The sequence below is a fragment of the Chelonia mydas genome, chromosome 6 (genome assembly GCF_015237465.2).
Source record: "Chelonia mydas isolate rCheMyd1 chromosome 6, rCheMyd1.pri.v2, whole genome shotgun sequence".
Taxonomy (NCBI): domain Eukaryota; kingdom Metazoa; phylum Chordata; order Testudines; family Cheloniidae; genus Chelonia; species Chelonia mydas.
The window spans coordinates 42,504,315-42,517,935 of NC_051246.2; the positions used below are offsets into that span (position 1 = coordinate 42,504,315).

At 40.4% G+C, this 13,621-nt stretch overlaps 1 long non-coding RNA gene across 2 annotated transcripts; it reads left to right on the forward strand.

Annotated features, from left to right (window-relative positions):
- The first annotated feature begins 13 nt into the window (after positions 1 to 13).
- Positions 14 to 11,995, forward strand: LOC122466460. Of its 2 annotated transcripts, XR_006291946.1 has the most exons (3): positions 16 to 4,810; positions 4,994 to 5,043; positions 7,315 to 11,995. It is a non-coding gene; the product is annotated as an uncharacterized LOC122466460 (long non-coding RNA). The 2 variants fall into 2 exon arrangements; XR_006291945.1 differs by having other exon boundaries at positions 14 to 5,043.
- Positions 11,996 to 13,621: the final 1,626 nt, after the last annotated feature.

The following is a 13,621-nucleotide window of genomic DNA, read 5'->3' on the forward strand; positions in this document are numbered from 1 at the left end:
GGCTCGGGGCAGGGGGTGTCTGTAATCTAGCCCCGGAGAAAGGGGGTGGCTTTAATCCCGGTTGAAAGGGGGCCGCGGCCTATCTATTGGGGTGAGTCGAAAATATGGTGGGGAGATGTAATCCGGATGGGGGGTGGGAGGGGGTTTGTAAACAGCCCCAGAGAGGATCTTTAATCCGGACCCTGAATGCGAGGGTGGGTATTTAATCCGGAGTCCCTTTGTGCTTAATCCCGGGGATTCCCGAGTCTCAGGGAGACTCGTGTGCGGGGGTGGGTGTCCCAGTCGGGGGAAGACTGAGCTTCATTAAGGGCTGAAATGTAATTTTCCTTCTCGGTCCGGAGCTGTGGAAGGTAAAGTGCCTGCGTCTTGCCACGCCCACCCCGTGCCCTCCCGCAAGCTTGCTGTGGACACCGTGTTACACAGGAGGAGGCATGTTCTCCTTTGCCGTTCGCACTGGGGGGCGGCGGCGGCGGCGGCGGGGAGAGAGGCGCCCGCGCCTTCTCCACTCCCAGCGGATCGTTTGCCTACAGCTTGTCAAATCGGGGAGTGAGGTAGTTGTTGTTCTGCCCCATATGCGGACTGTGATTGCTGTCCTGGAGAAGGAGGGATGATTCCCCCAACTCCCTACTTGCATTCCTTCGTGAAGCCTCCATATGTGGTGGCCCCCCACCTTGACAAATTCTCCCGACGGGGAAATGTGGTGATTTGTAGTTTATCCTCTTCCAACCAGTTGAGCGATGCCTCCCTCCGAAGTTTACATTCAAAAGCAGGTGCCAAGCAGCAAGGATTTGTTGCAATGATAGGACTCCGAAATTCCTTTCCTCCACCCAGCTATCACCACCACCGAAGACTTCCCCTAACTTTCATTCCGAGGTAGGGAGATTACCTTTTAGGGATTAATTTAAAAGCAGTTATACACAGTTTTCTCCCATTGGTGAGGAAAAGCTTTATTGTGAGTGTATTGCTGCTGATATATTTACAATCTCACTTAGGCTTTGTGAAATTTCCCTCAGTCCCTACTATCCCAGTTTGAGAACAGCTCTGTTGCCGACTGTTCTGTTTCCTGGGAGTTGTTTGTGTTGTTCCTTCAACAGCAGGAATAATAAAAAGAACTAGTTCCTCACATACCAGTAGACAGCATAGATATATAATATTCAGAGAAGCAGAGGAGCCAGTGAAACAAAATCAAACACCTTGACCTATTTTGTACTACATTGGCTTTAAAGGTGTAGCTAACTTCTAAACCTTTTGCCATAATAATCAAAATACGTTAACTTAAGTACAATGAGATAATAGTTATTCTTGATTTTCACATTTTCTCCTCTGTTCTTTTATCATAATATTTATTCCATTAAAATATAATCTCTTTCCTCTCATGATAAAATTAATATATTTTTGCCCCAGAGGCCCCTAGCCTGTTCTCTCACCCACAAGTATTTTTTGTCACCACATCATGTTATTATCTCTTAATAAACATAAAATGCCATTACTTTGCATGGAGTTTTATGGAGATTAAATAAAAACATGGTTCCTGCTACAAAGATTGTAAAATCTAGGATACCTGAACTAGTGGAGAACCTCACTGGCAGTTCCGTGCGGCTGCAGAGATCCACCCATGGATGTCATTGTAGGACTGGGGCCTACAAGCCTAGAACAGGAATATAGACAGAGAAAGGTGGCTAGTGAAAGGAGAGATGAGGGAATCAACTGTGTATATTAAGGCAAAAGAAGAGGGGTTCTCAGGAGAGATTTGATGGTGCAATTTGAGGATGGATGGTGAACTGATAGAGTGGTGTTTCACATGTAGGGAATAGCATGTAAAAAGCAAGAGAGGGAGGAGAGGACAAAAAACAAGGTGAGAAGAGTGCAGGCCATGAAATGAGGAGTAGAGACTTGACAGGTTGGTGGTGCAGAGCCTTAAAAGTGAAGATGAGGAATTTAAACTTTAGAGGAAATGAATTTGAGGGAGTTGAATGGTCAAAACAGCAGCAATAGATTATTTAATCTTTTTATTGGGCGGGAGTTAAGAGAGAGTCAAGGATTTGTCTATAATAGTCCAGACAGAATAGAACTATGGCTTGAACCGGTTTTGACAGTGGAGAGAAAGATAAAGGTGCAGATTTTATAAATGTTTTAAAGGCAGAAGCAGCAAGATTGGGCAAGTCTGTATATGAGCAGATAAAGGAAGGGAGGAGTGAAAGATTAACCAAGTCTGTGAGTGTGAGTGACCAATTCGAAAACAAAAACAGTAGAGTGGTGAGTATTAATGAAGAAAGGGAAAAGGCTAGAGAGTTAGGATCATAGGCTAGGAGTTCAGTTTTTCCATGTTTCGTTTAAGGAAGCAGCAAGTCACCCATAAAGAGACAGGAAGAAATGAGGCCCTGGATGTAAGGGTAGAGGTATATGTGAGAGTTATCAATACAGAGGTCGTAAGAAACCATGAGAGTTCATAAAGTCACGCAGGGGCAAGGGTAGAGAGGAAAAGAGAGGGGACCAAAGGCAGTGAGTTTTCCTTGTCCTTCCATATGACAGCACCTGTACTACTGGAGCTGCCCTGAAAGAGAGTGTGTCAGATAGGGTTACCCCCTGGAGAAGATATAGGTTTCTATTTACATATGAATTAAATGTGATGACAAAAAGTAACTGTCAGTTTTATGCTAATGCCTAAATAAATATACAGTTGAGGCTATTGAAAGTAGCATTTCCAGCAGGAAAGGATTTACATATTGTCTTGATTTCCCTGCAGGATCTCAAGTAATCTCCATTACAATATTACAATTACAATACATTGTTTCCTTCAAAACTGTGGGGGGGGGGGGGGGGAGGTGAATTGCAGACGCCTATACCACACACAATGCCTTGCCAACCTTCAGTGTTTGATGTCAAGAACCTATGCTAATGCAGGGCTCCCACACAAGTTTTATTGCCAGAAGTATAGATCAGCAACATACTAATAAATGACAGCGCTACCAGTGAATTATGGAGGTCATCTCAAATGAATGACAATAGAAACTATAGTTTTCTACCACACTGTATATTTTGTTTATACTATATTGATTAGAAAACAGGTATTAAAGAGAAAATGTACATATTAGTATTATGGTGTGTGACTCTCCGTGTAAAGTCATGCTAAATAAGAGGTAAATAAGACCATGTGACTTTACAGTTAGGAAAAACAGTCCAACATACATACTAGTGTATTAATTAAATATCAGGCTGCTACAAACACAACATTTCCCAAATATTGCTGAGATAGGTCAGGTATCTTTTATAAGGGAAGCTGAGTGACATCTGCTGATTTGTTTCATTTCTTTGAAGTCATTGCAGCTGAGACTGATGAATGAACAGGGTGTAACTTGCATCGCTGAGGTCCACAAGTGCGGAATAAAGTCAGTTTATCTAATGGTTTGCATTTTATGCACACAGTATAAATCCGCTTGCTCTAACGGCAAGCCCTAAGACCTTTGTAGCTTTTTGGCACACTGGCTTGGGTTACTTGCCTCTGTTCTATACCTGGGAAATCCATACTGAATTGTGCTTATCTCAGTGTTTTACATTTTTATGCTTGATTATTGTTTGATTTGAAGGATATCATTTTTTCAGTCTTTTAACATAAATGTGCTTAGAAAGGATCCCACTTAAAAAGAATCAGCTCTTTATAGTGCCTGATCTTGATATTTTATCTCTCAGGGCTTTACTGAAAGGTCTTTCAGTGATCTCTCTAATGATTCTTTGATTGTCCTAATCTCTATTTTATGTTCAGTACTTAAGTTTATTTAAATGTATATAGTGAAATGTACATATAAAGACAAGTATGTGTTTGGATTTTAAACTAATGTATATAAATTTAAAACCCTCAACACTAGTGTGAAAGTATTTAGATTATTTTGGTTCTTGTTGTGTTAACAAATAAAATTTTGGTTTCAAATACAGCAATTATCTTCCTTTCAAGAGCTGAGCTTCAGTTGGCTTTATATAACAGGGACCTGATTTTCAGAGATGTCGAACACTTGCAACTCAAACTGAAGACAGTAGGAGCTGCAGATGCTATTGTCTCTGAAATCAGACTCCAAGTATTTAATGTTACAAAAGATCCTTTTCTGAGATATGTGCCAATGCAATTTTTGAATCTGTGGAGATAAATTAGAAAATCTTTCTTTTATACATCAGAAAACTAGATGGAATTAAGAGATTTAACAGCTGAAATTTAAATACTGTAATACAGTACTTGTGGTTTAGCAGGCTTAACTCATGAAGCTTGGCCTGCTGAGATCTTTTTTGGTAGCTCATTGGTTGCCACTTTGTTTCTGTAGAATTTAAGATCTTATTTAAAAAAAAAAAAATTACTGTTTAGAATGTCTTTTCCAGGGGGAAAACCCTGTATGGGGAAAGGAAACAGGAACTGCTGACTCTGATTTTCCTAAGAATTGTCCTATTGGGGGAAAAGACAGAATTTACTCTCCCACGGAATTGGTTGCGTTCAGTTCTCTAAATCTGCAGATTGTGGGAGCACTATTGGAGGCAACTACATCATTATGGAGGCCTTTTGTCCCTCTGCACTCTATTGGGGCTGCCCAGGAATGCTGCCCCTAGACACTGATGGTTGTGGGTCACTGTGTAGGGGTCCACACTACCTGAGGTCTTATTATTCGCTCAGCATTATCTTTCTCAGGGATGCCCCATCAGGTTTGAAGAGATTGTGCCACAGATACTTGCATGTATGGAATATATGAAGAAAGCTCTCTCCCCTTCCATGGCCCCATAAGGAAGATACCCTGGAAATTGGGTCCCCCTGCTTTTGAAAGTGGAGGTACCTATCCAGCCCAAAGTTTCTAGCCCTTACAAATATGAACCTGTGCAGTGCTGCCTTTCTGAGTCTGCAGAGAGGGAGCTTGAAACTATAGCTCTGAATGATGGTAGAGAAACAAATAAAACCAAACACTTGGAAAATGTTTTGGATATACTGAAAACAACAATATTCTGATTCTTATAGAACTATACTTCACACCTTGAATACAGTGAATGTCCAGAATTCTTTCCCAGGTAAGAACACCAATTATTCATCCTTTTATTGCTGAACTGTATTACTACTTATCATTTTCACAAAATTATCAGGTTATTGTATTTATTCAATAGGGTAAAAATCATAGACGTTACATATGGAAAGGACGGACTGGGTCTGTGGAGCACCATCCATGGTCCTCCTCTTCAGTAAATTTATCGCATGAGTATTGACAAGAGTGGATTGTGGGATTAGGAGGGGAGAGATGGATGCATGTGCTGGTTAGGGCAAGCTGATCCAGAGTCTTCAGCTGCAGTTGGTCAAGGAAGTTGGTGGAAGGCACATACTAACTGCAATATTTATCACTATATCTAAGCATGAAGCCACAGCTTAACTTTCAACAACAGAGAAAATATTATATTCTGATTATATTCTGGAATTAGTAATACGTAACTTTGCAGCTGCTAGGGGATCAGAAGAGCTTTACAAACAAATGCAAGAATTTTAATGGTTAGCTCCACTGGAATAACCTTTTCCACTTATGAACAAAAACTCCAGAACTGTAGACTCTTGGCCTTATGCTGAATGGATCAAAAATATCGAGACTCATAGACTTTAAGGTCAGAAGGGACCATCATAATTATCTAGTCTGACCCACTGCACATTGCAGGCTACAGAACCTCTCCCCCCCACACTCCATAATAGACCCATAACCTCTGGCTGAGTCACTGAAGTCCTCAAAACATGACTTAAAGTTACAGAAAAGCCACTATTTACACTAGTTTTAATTTCCAAGTGACCCATGCTTCAGAGGAAGGTGAAACCCCCACAGAGTTTCTGCCAATCTGAGCCTGGGGAAATTGCTTCCCAAGCCTAAATATGGTGATCAGTTAGACCTTGATCATATGGGCAAGACCCACCAGACACCTGGAAAATAATTCTTTGTAGTAACTCCACGCCCTCCCCATCTGGTGTCCCGTCATCGGCTGTTGGAGATTGGCTACATGCCATTGTAGGCAGTCTCATCATACCATCCCCTCCATAAACTTATCAAACTCAGTTTTGAAGCCAATTAGGTTTTGTGCCCCCACTGCTCCCCTCGGAATAATTCAGAGACTTTCAAGGTGACAAAAATATTCAAATTATTTACAGACCTATGTTCAGTTGAACCTCCAAAAAGCTGAGGCCTAAACTGAGCTAGGACTGATTGTCTTATAATGTTCTGATCCAAGTATAGTGAAAGAAACTTTTTGCAGCTTTACTAATACCCACTGATTGGCAGATATCCACTTCTATGAGGGCTGCTATTTGTGCAGGCTTCCTTTAAGTGTGTAAATGCCAGAGTATGATATCCTCGCAGAGTAGAGGCTTAGATTGAGATTAATGAAGGGACGTAGGTATTGTAATGCTGAGCATCACAGCACCTAATTTTTGGGCACCTAGAAAAATCACAGGAACAAAACTGCAATCCAAAAAGTCTAGGCTCCATGCACAATGAATAGGGAGAAAGAAGTGCCTAAGAATGTGATCCTCAAAAGCCTGCACTCTAGGTATGGTGCCACCTAAAATAGCCAATGGGAGATGCGGATGAGAGGGGTATGAGCTAAGCCCTGCTCCTCTCTTGGATTTAAGCGCCTTATCTGGGCTGCACGGAGGCGTCTACCTTTGCTTAGCGATCCATGAATAAGAACCTGACACCTGGAGTCTTTCTTCCAAGGAGCAGATTTTTGTCTTTCTGTGTATTTTGTAAAACATATATGCACTTACACATATTTAGCTGATTAAACAAATTAGTTAGGGCCTTGCGAATCCTCCCAGGTTAGCAGTTGTGGCCCTCGCAGCAAAGGGTTATGTACAGTTGCTGAAATATGTCATTTCTCCAAAAGCAGGTAGCTCATTGTTTAACAAGGAAAATATTTTGTAAAACTTATCAGCTGTTATGGTTTGTATAATAGCCAAATACTAGAAATGTAACAATAAATCTCCATTTAAAGATTTATAAGACCTTTAGGGCTTTTAAACTAGATCTGCTAGTAAGGCTTTCTATTACCAAGTTATGTTTAGTAGTCTCAGTTGTTAGTTCCCAAATGAAGTTGGGAGATATTGTTCCAAGAATTTGGGACCTTATGCTTCTGTGATGCCATTTTTAAACTGTAATTGAAACAGACTGATATCCAGAAGAAAATATTTTTCCTGATCTTTTTAAACATCTTTGTTATCTATGAAATTAGGATTTGTTTTCTAGAGTTTCCAAGTTGTAGACTGCAGACAGCAGGCTGGTCTATGGTGCTGACTCCTCCTCCTTGTTTCAGCTGCTTCTACGGTAATCAAGTGGCCCCACAAAGAAGAGCCTGGAAGCCTATAAAAGTAGCTGAAAATAAGGAAAAAACTACTTTAGCTGCCTCTTCTAGGTCAAGCTGCTTTCAGGGACCAAAGTCAGCAGTAGAACTGGATCCGCTATGGGAAAAGATGTGTCCAGTGGTGCAACTGGATCCACTATTGTGCAGTAGGTGGTTCCGACCAAGCAGTAAGGAAGGAGAGAGGAAGAAAAGGGAGCAAAGTAACAGAGCATGTGCACAACTGTTGGGAAAGAGGGAGAGGGTGGGTGGTACATAAAGACATCCTCTCTATAAAAGTGTCCACACAATGAAAATGTTTCAGAATGCCTATGCTATGTTTTCATCTAAATTTCTTGGGCCTACTTTAACTGAGATTAATAGTCAAACTCCAGTTCACTTCAGTGGGAACAGGATTGGGTCCACTGTTGATACATTATAAGAACTGCCATTCCCAGGATGGAAGTTAGTCTCATGTTGACTTTTCAGTTTTTGTCAAATTGTTCAGGCCAATTATATTGAAGATAGTGAAGGCTACAAAACTGTATTTACAGTTTGAACTAAAATTGGATTTGTAATGAACTGGCACAGAAGTTATGAATTGCATGGAAGATGTTAATCTGAGTTCTGGCTAACTTTTCTTTTTAGGCTTTTACTCCATGACGATTAGGGGGCATTCTAAATTGTAGTAGTGTCCAAGCTAGGATAGGATTTTGTTGTTAAATGTAGACAATAGTGAAGGCTTTGGTACTTACGTTACTTTCTGTGTCAAATAGACTGCAAAAAGGGCACTGTAAGGTTCCGTGTTTATTGTCTCTGTGATTCCAAATCATACCCACTCCCTTTACTATTAATATTTTTTTCCACACTGGCCCTGAACACAGTGCCTGCGATTTCAAAATTGAACTGGGTTCTTTCTGGAAGCTGAATTCTGCTACTAGTTACATTAATGCAATCTCATTTCCCACAAATTCTGCACTTGGGTTTCTAGTTCTGCACTTGGGTTTCTAGTTCTAGAATTTGTCTGTAGAATCTTTATCATATATTGATAAATTAATTTCAAATAAATGAAGATGAACCTGTTTATGCCAGTAGCAAATTTGAGTATCATAAACAGAATATATTATTGTTTTAATTCCTTTGTTCATCATGTGCAGAAGACAGATCAGTATATTACTGTGTAATGTCTCCAACAGATCTAGGACTTTAAAAACAACAGCTGGGCAAAACCTTTCGAATAAAGCAGATTAAACTTTTCTAGTTATAAAGCCAAATTGATGCCCACATCTTCACAATCCTTCAGAAAACAAGAGCAGGGAGTGGGTTTTTTCTAGGAAGGAATTTATGGTTTTATTCAAAACCATGCAGAACACTAAGGTTTCTTATAGTTGTAACCCAAAACCAAAGAAAGTGTGTCAGATTCTGCAGGGTTTCACTTTGAGTTTTCTGGTTTGTTTGAACTTGAAACACTGATTATTAAAGGTGGTGTGGGGACCAAAATGCAAAGAATTGACAAATTGCATGCAAAGTGGATTTTGCATGATTCTAGTGGATTCCGGGGTGTCTTCCTTTGCCTCAGCACCCTTGCTCCCGCTTTGCTGCTGCTTCTCCTCCTCCTGCCTTGTTGAACTGGGCTCTGAAGTGTCCATGGTGGTACTCGGAGTGGAGGTGGGGTCACCCCCAAGTATCACATCCAGCTCTTTGTAGAAACGGCAGGTCACAGGGGCAGCACCGGAGTGGCTGTTTGCCTCACGGACTTGGTGGTAGGCATTCCGCAGCTCCTTCACTTTAATCCTGCTGTGCAGTGCAGTGCGTCTCGGTCATGGCCCCTTTCCATCATGTCCCTTGATCTCTGTCCGTAGGTATCAGAATTCCTATGGCTGGAGCGCAGCTGGGACTGGACAGCTTCCTCCCCCCAAACACTGATGAGGTCCAGCACCTTGCCATTGCTCCATACTGGGGATCGCCTGGCACGTGGAGGCATGGTCACCTGGAAAGATTCGCTGAGAGCACTCCACGCCTGGCTGAGCAAACAGAAAGGGGATTTTCAAAATTCCCAGAGAATTTAAAGGGCGGGTCTGACAGTTGGTCAACTGAGGGCAGGGCAGTAGAGTTCAAAGTGATGACCAGAGTGGCTAGAACAGGCATTGTGGGACACTTCTGGAGGCCGATCAGAGCGCACTAACAGACCAGGGCATCCACACTAGTGCCGCGGCACTCCAGCGGGAGTGTACAAAACGTTATTCCACTTGCTGAGGTGGAGTACCAGGAGCGCTCTAGCCATGGAGTCAGAGTGTTCTACGTGCCTTTCCAATTGTGGACTGGTAGTGAGCTAATGCCTCGGGGCTTTTTTAATGCTCTGTAACTCGCAAGTGTAGCCAAGCCCGCAGCCTGTCTACACCCCCTACTCCCCAAATGCTAGCAGTGTCCTGGCTTTTCTTCTTCTTCCTTTTGCTCCTGGACATCCTTTTCTTTTTCCTCTACGTCTTACCTCAACTGCTTTGTTCGTTTTTCTCAAATGTGCAGCGTGCTACCTAGTTCTCATCTGTAGACATTTCTCTGCTCCTTTTGGCTCCCATCTCTGATAGCTCCTGGTGTTGGCTTGCAGCCCATCTTGCTGTTCCCTATGTTCCCTTTGTTGGTGCAATAACTGACCCATACTGGAGGCAACAAGGATCGTTTGTGATGAAAAACCTGGATATCTGTATAAACTTCTTGACTAAGGAAATGGAACTTGCAACCTGTGACCTACCAGCTTTCTGCAGATCACCCCCGAGTGAGAGCTGTTGTGTTAGGCAGTCACTGGATAATCCCTTGAGTGAAGAGATTAGGTAGTTAACACACTAGAACTTTATAATTTAACAGCAGTTTTAGGTCCTTAGATCTTTTATGTATATTTTCACTTGTGCTTAAAGTTTCTGTTGCAGGGTGATTAAGTATTTCTCCCTTCTGCTGTGGTTGGGTTTTGAAAGCATTTATTTTGAGAGATTACTTTTCATGTTAATATGGAGACTGGTGCATCTTCAGCATTACGAGCCGGGGGGAAAGCAAGCACTCAGTGTCAAATATGCTGTACAGTTTCCTATTATGGCAGAGGGTTTGAGGGCAGAGTGAAGTGCTCTAGTAAGATTAGGCAATAAAAACATACTAGAATAACACTGTTTTGGAAACAGATTTATTATACGTATTGCAAAGCAGTCAGGAGTTATTGTTAAAATTACAGATAGAACAGCCAGTACATTTGGGGAATGTGTGCAGGTTCTGAAGAGAATCCATTTATTAACCTTTCTTGCTATGAAAATTTATAGCTGATAAATCTGTTACAGACACAAATACAAATGAGGCAGAATATGTTTTAAAGCATAGGTTCTCAACATTAGGCTCACACCTCACCCATCCCTTTTTTATGGCTAGATGGAGAGGCCCCAAAACTTTTCTTTTGTAATATGGGGTCACAATATGAAAAAAGGTTGATAACCATAGTTTTAAAAGAACTATTGATCACAGTAATCTAGTGGTTTCATTATTTGCTTACAAGTGTTCCTTCTTCCCCCCCAAGACTGGTGGTACTAATCTAACCACAGGTAAAATTCTTCTATGATGCACTAGCTAGGGCTGGGCTTTGTTTCAGGAAAGAGCTATCCCATTAAAACAAACTCTAGTTAATTTTACATGCACAGTTAGTTATTAAAACATGCAATCTTCCCTAAGCAATTTTGACAGCAGCATGGTTGTAGGGATATTCAAAGTACCCACTAAATTTTGATTGAAGTCAATTTCTCATTGACTAATGGGAGCAGGATCTAACTCCTCAAGCCCCTCATGAGTCAACGGGTATTCCTCTGACTCACTTTTCACACAGTACTTACGGTTTTGCTCCTTCACTATGCCCATTAAGTGTAAAAGTATTCATTTTTTTAGTATCTTTCATTAGATTTCAAAATACATTATGAAAAGGTAGATATCCTCATTTTATCCAACTAAAGAGCAATCAAGGGATTTGTCCAACATTATTCATTTGACAGAACTGGAAACAGAACTTAGAAATGCTGATATCCAGCCATTTGTGTGACGGATATGGCAATATCCTGCAATGTCCTTAAAATACCTTATTGTATGAAGTTTATGTATTATTGTGTGCTGGGATTGTATGTAACTTCTTTACGGGGGAGATGTGACAGAGATTGTAACATCCTGCAGTATTTTTGGGATCCATTGTTTAAAATGAATGGTTTATGTATGATTGTGTTATTCCAGGTGGGAGGGAAGCTCATCCAGGAACTAAAAACGGTGGGTGGTGATTAAGGCAAATCAGCCAGTTTGTAACCACCTCAGAGCAGTATCTCCTCCTGGGGAGGCTCACATATATTAAATCAACCAATTTCTCTTGAGACCAACAGACAAAGAAAGGACTTTTGGATAGTCTGAGATTAAACTGACTCAAGGCCTTCTTTCTGATCCAGCAAACATACAGAACCTTTCTATCCAACAGAGGGGGACCCCAATCCTTAGGGAAAGTTTGGAAGAACTTGACCTACTAAGGCACCTATACGATTAATGGGTGACCTCTGATAAGCTTATTAGTATGTGTGTAGGTTTTTATTCTTAATGTTTTCTCTGTAATTTCTGTGTGCTTATATAAAGAGCTGAGTGGTAATTTGTGACTGCTGTCAATTACATGTGTTCCTAGCTTTCAAAGAGAAAGCAAAACTCAGATGGTGGCCCATTTAGGCAGTCTGGCTTGCTGGGAATATTAGAGTGTAAGCAGGGAACTATGCAGCTTGAAAAAACGCCAGTGAGAAGGGTAAAGACATGTTTGTCTCAGAAGAGAAGTGATGGCTGAGGAGCCTAGAGCAGGTGCCCTTGAGGGATCACAGAAAGGGAACACAGGTGTACTTGCCCTGAACAGAGAAAACTTGCTCCAACCAGTATTCCATGCAGCGTAGCAATACAATTTTATAAATCACTCTCCAGGGATGGGTGAAGGGTTTTGAAGTTGGGTTTAAAGCCTTACAACTGAAAGGAAACAAAGAGAAATGAAAGGCAAAGAGTACAGAAGTGATGTATCATTGTCATCTTAGATCTGTTCTGTGAAAACAGAGGTAAAAGCACAGTATCAATAAATACAATTTAATGTAAGAAATAAGGACTTGAGTTGATAGCTCTTAATAACAAACCCTCACTCTGTTCACTTTTAAAATATCACCCCCACCCCACACATGCCTGTTCCAAAAGACAAAATCAGATGCACTTATAATATTGAATATCAACAATGCATTTTATTTCCCCTGCTCCTCCAAACCCCATTTCAAAAATGCTCTCCAATAAAAATGTTGTCTCTCTCACCCTCCAATAATAATTATACTTCTAAAGAGCAGAGCAGGTAAAATTGAAAATGTGATGATAGTTCTGAATAAATGAGGGCCTCCCCACCCCCGCCTTAGTGTATCAGTTATATTTAAAAAGGTTTCCCATAGTATCTATGTTTAAATGAGTATCCCTAAACAGAAGATCAGAGGGGGATAGGAATGAAGGTACGGAAGGCTTGGGGCATGAAAGAATTAACTTTGAAAAATTCTTCCTTTTTAGAGAAATTTTTCCCACCCACTTCTTACTGTAAAAAGTTTAATTTTGAAGTAGTTTGATTACATTGTCTACAACTTTATGCAAACATTTAAATGATAGAATAGCTTAGTGTTTTGTAAACTGACAAATTATAAATGAAAGATGAACAGCTATCAATTGAAATATCTAGTGACTAATTCAAAAATTAGCACTAGTAACTAGTGTCTTCATATTTCGTAGTCCAAATAAGTGTTGATCCTTTAAACAAACTGTAAAATTACACAAGCTGCTACTTAGTCCAAAATAACCTGTAAAGTATTTTAAGCAAGGTTCTACTACCTTAAGTGTTTTATTTTAAAGGAGTAATCTGTAAAAATTTTTAATCAAATTTTAAAATTTGGCTTTACAAAGTTTAGAGACGTGTTTAACCAGGCAGTGCAGATCTTAAACTTTTAACGAGGCCTGTCAATTAATCGGAGTTATCTCATGCGATTAACTAAAAAAAAAGAATCATGATTAATCTCACTGTTAAACAATAGAATACCAGTTGAAATATATTAAATATTTTGGATGTTTCTACATTTTCAAATATATTGATTTCTATTAAACCCAGAATACAAAGTGCACAGTGCTCACTTTATATTTATTACGAATACTTTCACTGTAAAAATGACAAAAGAAATAATTTTCAATTCACCTCATACACGTACTGTAGTGC